Raw genomic sequence first — 9,724 nt, forward strand, 5'->3', positions numbered from 1 at the left:
GCTTCTTCATCTTGCAAGAGAGCTGCAGGTTCAGAGAATATGTGTTGAGCTGGATTGCCAAAGTGTGGTGAAGATGACCAATGGGGAGGAGAGGTGTTTGGCGTCGGCCGGACCTTGGGTGCAAGAAATAAAGTTGCTGTTACGAGAGTTTGCTGATTTCCGTGTGGCGTGGACTCGTCGTTCAGCAAATGTGGCTGCACACAAGCTAGCTAAGATTGGTGTAGGTGATGAAAGGGGCCAGGTGTGGGTGGGGATGCCTCTAGATTTCATTCTGGATGTTGTAGCCAATGACATTCCGAACCTGGTTTAAGTAATGAATGTGTTTTACCTCAAAAAAAAAGAATTGTGTATTCAGCTGTCGCTCCTCGTGAGGTGAAGCCGTGAAGGCCGATTATCTTGGCCGTTCATGTTGGAAATATGCCCTAGAGGCAATAATAAAAGTATTATTATATTTCTTTGTTCATGATAATAGTCTTTTATTCATGCTATAACTGTATTATCCGGAAATCGTAATACATGTGTGAATACATAGACCACAACATGTCCCTAGTGAGCCTCTAGTTGACTAGCTCGTTGTGATCAACAGATAGTCATGGTTTCCTAGCTATGGACATTGGATGTCGTTGATAACGGGATCACATCATTAGGAGAATGATGTGATGGACAAGACCCAATCCTAAGCATAGCACAAAGGTCGGTTAGTTCGTTTGCTAGAGCTTTTCCAATGTCAAGTATCTTTTCCTTAGACCATGAGATCGTGTAACTACCGAATACCGTAGGAGTGCTTTGGGTGTACCAAACGTCACAACGTAATTGGGTGATTATAAAGGTGCACTACAAGTATCTCCGAAAGTGTCTGTTGGATTGACACGGATCGAGACTGGGATTTGTCACTCCGTATGACAGAGAGGTATCTCTTGGGCCCACTCGGTAATGCATCATCATAATGAGCTCAAAGTGACTAAGTGGTTAGTCACGGGATCATGCATTACGGTACGAGTAAAGTGACTTGCCGGTAACGAGACTGAACAAGGTATTGGGATACCGACGATCGGGTCTCGGGCAAGTAACGTACCGATTGACAAAGGGAATTGTATACGGGGTTTGATCGAATCCTCGACATCGTGGTTCATCCAGTGACATCATCGAGGAGCATGTGGGAGCCAACATGGGTATCCAGATCCCGCTGTTGGTTATTGACCGGAGAGTCTCGGTCATGTCTGCATGTCTCCCGAACCTGTAGGGTCTACACACTTAAGGTTCGGTGACGCTAGGGTTATTAGGAAGACTTGTATGTGATTACCGAAAGTTGTTCGGAGTCCCGGATGAGATCACGGATGTCACGAGGAGTTCCGGAATGGTCCGGAGGTGAAGTTTTATATATGGGAAGTTGTCATACGGACACCGGAAGAATTGGGGGTCCTATGGTATTGTACCGGGGCCACCGGAGGGGTTCCGGGGGTTCACCGGGAGGGGCCACCCCTCCCGGAGGGCCACATGGGCCGCAAGGGGCAGGGAGCCAGCCCCTGGAGGGCTGGGCGCGCCCCCCACCTTGGGCCCATGCGCCTAGGGTTGGGGGAAACCCTAAAGGGGGGCGCCCCCCTTGCTTGGGGGGCAAGCCTCCCCTCCCTGGCCGCCGCCCCCCCTCTAGATCCCATCTAGAGGGGTCGGCCCCCCTTGCCCCTTCCCCTATAAATAGAGGGGTGAGGGGAGGGCTGCTGTACACAACTCAAGGCGCAGCCCCTCCCCTCCCCAACACCTCTCCTCCTCCGTACGTGCTTGGCGAAGCCCTGTCGGAGTACTGCTGCACCAACTACACCACGCCGTCGTGCTGCCGTTGGAGCTGCCTTCCTCAACCTCTCCTTCCTCCTTGCTGGATCAAGACGGAGGAGACATCGTCCGTCCCGTACGTGTGTTGAACGCGGAGGTGCTGTCCGTTCAGCACTTGGTCATCGGTGATCCGAATCACGGCGAGTACGACTCCATCATCACCATCCCCTTGAACGCTTCCGCACCCGATCTACAAGTGGTATGTAGATGCAAACTCACTCCCTTGACTCGTTGCTTAGATGAACTCATAGATGGATCTTGGTGAAACCGTAGGAAAAATTTTAATTTTCCGCAACGTTCTCCAATAGTCCATGCATCAACGAATGGTCAATAGCAATAGCAATGTGATGGTTTATTCAGGTTTCAACTGCATTAATTAATAAAGAATAAAAATGGTTTGAGACATAAAGTTGATGTCGTAGGGAAGCTATCTTATTGCGAATTGTTTGACAAAACACTGCTTTAGATCTAGTGTGCCTGAATTCTGGGATTCTATTGCCCCTGACTTTATTTTTCCGCAAATTGTAAACGATATGGCTATGTTTGAGGAATAAAGTTATCTTATGTTCAAAAAATGACCAAATGGTTATTTAAGAGCAAGCAGAAAGAAGCGAAAACCTCTTGAATAAAAACTTTTTGCAAACCAAATCTCAGATAGAGAAGTATGTTTAGCCTACATGTCATGTGAAAACAAATAAGTGTGATATGGGCGAATAAACATGTTTCCCGAAAAAAGGTGAAAATAACATTCATATATATTATAAAAATTGAGGACACCATGGGAATAACCTATTGCATGAAGTTGCAATATGTTCACTCATGAATTAATTAGTAAGGTGTGAAAGCCTTCATGATCATCCTCACAATGAAAATATGCTAATGTCGGTCATGATTGTTTATATTATGTGAGTTTGGATTATTTATGATGGATTCATGCCTATATATTTATCTGCACCTCATAAACTCGACGACCATGTTCTTACAAGCAGCGGTACTTAATTACTCGGGGACGAACAAGAGTTAATCCTAGAAGAGTTGATGAGTCCAAATTTTAAGTCACTTTTTACCTTTTGTCTTGCACCTTAGTTGTAGGGTTTGCCAGATTTTACTGTGTTCGCATACCTCAGATTTTACTGTGTTTGCATACCTCTTTTGTCTGTTTTAGCCAGGATTGCACCTGCAAAGATATTTTGGCATACAAGAAAAGAACTCCAAGCATATGTTGTTAAAATCACATTGATTGACGTGATAAAATTCTACCATAAAAGAGAGAAGAAAAAGGGAGAAGAAAGAAAAGCAACAGAAGGGTCCAGGGCGTTTGATAATGCTCAATATAATCGGGCGCGCTCGTACCACCGGTCATACCAGTGTTGCCACCGCTTGATCTGGTATTTCTTCCCCGTGTGGTCGGATCAAGGATCCCATGATACGTCTCCAACGTATCTATAATTTTTGATTGTTCCAAACTGTTTTATTATCAATCTTGGATGTTTTATAATCATTTTATAATCATTTTATAGTCATTTTATATCATTTTTTGGTACTAACCTATTGACATAGTGCCAAGTGTCAGTTGTTGTTTTTTCCATGTTTTTTACATCGCAGGAAATCAATATCATACGGAGTCCAAATGCCACGAAACTTTACGAAGATTTTTTATGGACCATAAGGAAGATGTTGGGCCCTGGTTGCACCTGGGGGGAGTCCCGAGGAGGGGACAACCCACCAGGGCACGCTAGGAGGCCCAGGCGCTTTGGTGGGTTCTGCCCACCTCGGGTACCCCCGCGGACCACCTCTTTCCTCTATAAATACCCCAAAAATCCAGAATCCCTAGGTGAGTCGACGAAATATTCATCCAGCCGCGGCAGAGTCCAGAACCATCAGATCCAATCTAGACACCATCACGGAGGGGTTCACCACTTCCATTGGTGCCTCTCCGATGATGCGTGAGTAGTTCTTTGTAGACCTTCGGGTCCGTAGTTATTAGCTAGATGGCTTCCTCTCTCTCGCTGAATTCTCAATACAATGGTCTCTTGGCTTTCCATATGATGTAACTCTTTTTGCGGTGTGTTTGTTGGGATCCGATGAACTTCGAGTTTATGATCAGTTATATCTTTTTATGTCCATGAAAGTTATTTGAGTTTCTTTGATCTCTTATATGCATGATCTCTTATAGCCTCGTATTTATTCTCCGATATTTGGGTTTTGTTTGGCCAACTTGATCTATTTATCTTGCAACGGGAAGAGGTGCCCGGTAGTGGGTTCGATCTTACGGAGCTTGATCCCAGTGACAGAAAGGGAACCGACACGTATGTATCGTTGCTACTAAGGATAAAAAGGTGGGATCCATATTTGCCGCAATAGATAAACGGATCTTGTCTACATCATGTTATCGTTCTTATTGTATTACTCCATTTTTCCATGAACTTAATACACTAGATGCATGCTGGATAGCGGTCGATGTGTGGAGTAATAGTAGTAGATGCAGGCAGGAGTTGGTCTACTAATCTTGGACGTGATGCCTATGTAATGATCATTGCCTGGATATCGTCATAATTATTTGAAGTTCTATCAATTGCCCAACAGTAATTTGTTTACCCACTGTTTGCTATTTTCTCGAGAGAAGGCACTAGTGAAACCTATGGCCCCCGGGTCTTGTTCCTCGTATATTTGCCTTTGCGATCTACTTTTTCCTTGCTTTTATTTTTAGATCTATTAAACCAAAAATACAAAAATACCTTGCTGCAATTTATTCTTATTTATTTTGTTTAGCGTTCAATCTATCAATCTACTACAGTTTCCTCACGTCCGTTTTGCCTATCTTGAGGCACCGTACCCCGAAAGGGATTGACAACCCCTTTAACACGTCGGGTTGCGAGGTGTTGTTATTTGTGTGCAGGGGCTGTTTATGTTGTGTTGCTTGGTTCTCCTACTAGTTCGATAACCTTGGTTTCATATCTGAGGGAAATACCTACCGCTGATGTGCTGCATCATCCCTTCCTCTTTGGGGAAATACCGGCGTGGCTTCAAGCGACATCAAAGGAATTTCTGGCGCCATTGCCGGGGAGGATCTTCAACATAACCAGGTTCCTAATCACAAATCTCATCTCCCCGCAATTTACATTATTTGCCATTTGCCTCTCATTTTCCTCTTCCCCACTTCACAAAAATTTGTCGTTTTATTCGCCTCTCTTTTTTGTTTGCCGTTTTCTCGTCAGATCTCATGTTTGCCTGTGTTGCCATGTGCCTTCTATTTGCTCGCATCTTTGCTTGATAAAAATTATTGATATGGATCCTCATCCACTTGCTAATCTTTTCAAAAGATCCAATTATGATGAACCAATTGCTAGTGAATTGAGTACACTAGATTATCTTTATGAAGTTTTGCTTGAGATTTGTGAATCTAAAAATTGTGATGAAGAAATTTATGAAGTGATTCATGATAGCTCCTTGAATGAAAAGCATGATTGCAATAATTTTACTATAAATTCTATTAATGTCAATTGTGCTAATATGCAAAACCCCAAGCTTGGGGATGCTAATTTTGCTATGTCCACTACTTGCTGCAATGATCATGATTGGGGTGATTCTTCTTACGATCTTGAAAATCTATTTAAGCCTCGTGATGAATATGTTTGCAGTAATATTGAAAGTGGGTTTGGAAGAGCGTCAACTTTAGGTAAAAGTAATCCCACATATTTGGAGAGTGATCAATCTTATGAAATTTTTGATAAAAGTGGGATTGGAGAGGTCATGATTTTAGTTGATGTTAAGCCCACTATCTTGGAAGATTATAGAACTTTTATGCATGTGGATCATGAAAAGAAAATTTTATATGATTGCTATATTGTTTAATTTGAGTATGATCCTACATGTAATTATTATGAGAGAGGAATATATGGTTGTAGAAATTTTCATGTTACTAAATTACCTCTCGTTATGTTGAGATTGATATTGTTTCTTTCTTCTTCCTTGCATATGGTACTTTTTGCTCGCCTTGATAAATTGTTTTCCTATAAAATGCCTATGCATAGGAAGTATGTTACAGTTAAACTTTTTTTCATATGCTATATGATGCTCTCTTTGTGTTTCAATTATTATCTTTCATGTAAGCATCAATAAAATATTATGCCTAGCTAAGGCCTTAAAACTATAGCGTTGTTGGGAGGCAAACCAATGAATAAAATTTATTTTTGCTTTTTGCTTTATGTTCTTGTGTGTTTGCACAATTATGATACTATTAGGATTGTGTTTTTTATGTTTTAATTAGTGTTTGTGCCAAGTAAAGCCTTTAGGATCTTCTTGGGTGATAGTTATTTGATCTTGCTGAAAAAGATAGAAACTTTGCGCTCCCGAAAATAATTTTCATAAATCACAGAAAGGAAAATTTCCCTGATTATTTTTGCAGAAGATCAATATACAAATTACCCTGGTCGTCCTAATTTTTCAAAAGTTTGGGAGTTACAGCGGTATTCGAAAGTTCCAGATTACTACAGACTGTTCTGTTTTGACAGTTTCTGTTTTCTTTGTGTTGTGTGCTTATTTTGATGGATCTATGGTTTTCTTTGATGAGTTTTTGCCATAGAAAAGTTGGAATCCAATAGATATAATACAAAAACAAAATATGAATTGGTTTGACACATCACTTATAGTAGTGGTTTGCTTTCTTTTACTAACGGATCTCACAAAGGTTTTGTTGAGTTTTGTGTGATTGAAGTTTTCTAGTTTTGGGTTATCTTACGATGGATGAAAGAAGGATAGAAGAGCCTAAGCTTGGGGATGCCTCGTCATCCCCAGCTATTATCCAAGAATGAGCAACCAAATAAGCTTGGGGATTCCCCCGAGTGGCATCCCCTCTTTCTTCTAACGACCATCGGTATTTTACTCGAGACAATATTTTTATTCGTCACATGATATGTGTTTTGCTTGGAGCGTCTTGTATGATATGTGTCTTTGCTTGTTTTATTTTGTGTTGTAAGTCATCAATCCTTGCTGGACACACCTATTTGAGAGAGCCAAAATTATATCATGACTTGTTAGAATTGCTCTCTGTGCTTCACTTAAATCCTTTATGAGCTAAGACTTGCTCTAGTGCTTCACTTATATCTTTTTTAGCACGGTGTGCTTAGTATTTTTTGAAGAAATTCTCTCTTGATTCACTTATATTTATTTGAGAGTTAGTAAAATTTTGAAGAATTTCTCTCTTGCTTCACTTAAATTATTTTGAGAGAAAGAAAAATTGTTATGCTCATGATCTTCACTTATATTTGTTTGAGATTATGAAAAGCAACACATGAAAATTAGTCCCAAAGTGATAGATATACAAGAAGGATAAAGTGAAAGAAAAAATGTCATGAAGATCATTGGACAAAATAAACTTGATTCTTAGTAATAGTTTTGAGATATGATGATGTGATATGTGAGTTATGTTGATGAGTAATTGTGCTCTAGTAAGAATATTGGTGTTAAGGTTTGTGATTCCCTATGCATGCACGGAAGTCAATAATCATGCAATGAAAATTATATCCTACTTATGGTGCATTATTTTGTGTTAATTATGCTTAATGCTTGCTTATGAGATTATCCGTTTCTTGGTTGGTCACTTCCCAATCTTTTTGCTAGCCTTCATTTTGCACTAAGTATGACCTCTACTTGTGCATCCAAAATCCTTTAAACTAGTTTTGTCACATGAGTCCACTATATCTACCTATATGTGGTATTCTTTTGCCGTTCTAAGCAAATTTGCATGTGCCATCTCTAATTTTCAAAATAAACTTCTCTTTTGTGTGTTTGTTTCGCTCGGCGAACAGTAACGGGTGGCTAATATTTTCCATGCTGGATGTGTTATTCTCACGATGAGTGTTTATTCACTTGTCATTGCACGAGAGTAAGGCAAAGGTTTTAGGGATGCCCAGCCCCGGAATGCAAAATTGAATTTACTTGATGTTGTCAAATAATAAATTCCTTGAAAAATGTTGGTATGGACGGCAACCGTGGATTCGGCTAGCCATGGAAAGTGAAAGTATGGTAGAAAAAGAAATAAACTTTATTTTCTGTTTGGGAACCGCCTATGGCATATCTAGCATGGAAAGTGTTCGAAACTTTGCGTCGTTTTCGTTGGTGGGATGGATACACCTCCCAAAATGTTTTTATCTCTATTTTTCGCTTTGAGCTCTAGCACCTCTACAAATCCCTACTTCCCTTTGCGAAGAGCCCTTCTTTTACTTTATGCAATTTTTATTTTGAATTTGAGTCTCCACCTTCTCTTATAAAAGCACCAACTAAGAGGCAATATGATCATGCATAAGTATTGGGTATAGCTAATATTCGAGTGTGTTTCATGAATGGGTCAATGTTTGAGCATGATGGGCTAGGGATAACTTGTTTTAGCATTGATATTTTGAAAGACATGGTTGCTTGTTGATATGCTTGAGTATCTAAATTATTTTGTCAAAACTAGACTATTGCTTTGAATCACATAAAAGTCCAAATGTCCATGTTATAAAGAAAAGAATATGATATGGCATGATAAACAACACTCCACATCAAAAATTCTGTTTTTATCACTTACCTACTTGAGGACGAGCAGGAGTTAAGCTTGGGGATGCTGATACGTCTCCAATGTATCTATAATTTTTTATTGTTCCATGCTCTTTTATTATCAATCTTGGATGTTTTATAATCATTTTATAGTCATTTTATATCATTTTTTAGTACTAACCTATTGACATAGTGCCAAGTGCCAGTTGCTGTTTTTTCCATGTTTTTTACATCACAGGAAATCAATATCAGACGGAGTCCAAATGCCACGAAACTTTACGGAGATTTTTTATGGACCAGAAGGAAGATGTTGGGCCCTGGTTGCACCTGGGGGGAGTCCCAAGGAGGGACAACCCACCAGGGCGCGCCAGGAGGCCCAGGCGCGCCCTGGTGGGTTGTGCCCACCTCGGGTACCCCCCTCCCCCGGACCGCCTCTTTGCTCTATAAATACCCCAAAAATCCAGAAACCCTAGGGGAGTCTATGAAATATTCATCTAGCCGCCGCAGAGTCTAGAACCACCAGATCCAATCTAGACACCATCATGGAGGGGTTCACCACTTCCATTGGTGCCTCTCCGATGATGCGTGAGTAGTTATTTGTAGACCTTCGGGTCCGTAGTTATTAGCTAGATGGCTTCCTCTCTCTCGCTGAATTCTCAATACAATGGTCTCTTGGAGATCCATATGATGTAACTCTTTTTGCGGTGTGTTTGTTGGAATCAGATGAACTTCGAGTTTATGATCAGTTATATCTTTTTATATCCATGAAAGTTATTTGAGTTTCTTTGATCTCTTATATGCATGATCTCTTATAGCCTCATATTTCTTCTCCGATATTTTGGTTTTCTTTGGCCAACTTGATCTATTTATCTTGCAATGGGAAGAGGTGCCCGGTAGTGGGTTCGATCTTACGGTGCTTTATCCCAATGACAGAAAGGGAACCGACATGTATGTATCATTGCTACTAAGGATAAAAAGATGGGATCCATATCTACCGCAATAGATAAACAGATCTTGTCTACATCATGTCAGCGTTCTTATTGCATTACTCCGTTTTTCCATGAACTTAATACACTAGATGCATGCCGGATAGCGGTCGACGTGTGGAGTAATAGTAGTAGATACAGGCAGGAGTCGTCTACTAATCTTGGACGTGATGCCTATGTAATGATCATTGCCTGGATATCGTCATAATTATTTGAAGTTCTATCAATTGCCCAACAATAATTTGTTTACCCACGGTTTGCTATTTTCTCTAGAGAAGCCACTAGTGAAACCTACAGCCCCCGGGTCTTCTTCCTCATATATTTGCCTTTGCGATCTACTTTTTCCTTGCTTTTATTTTCAGACCTAT

This window comes from Triticum aestivum, chromosome 2B (genome assembly GCF_018294505.1).
Source record: "Triticum aestivum cultivar Chinese Spring chromosome 2B, IWGSC CS RefSeq v2.1, whole genome shotgun sequence".
Taxonomy (NCBI): Eukaryota; Viridiplantae; Streptophyta; class Magnoliopsida; order Poales; family Poaceae; genus Triticum; species Triticum aestivum.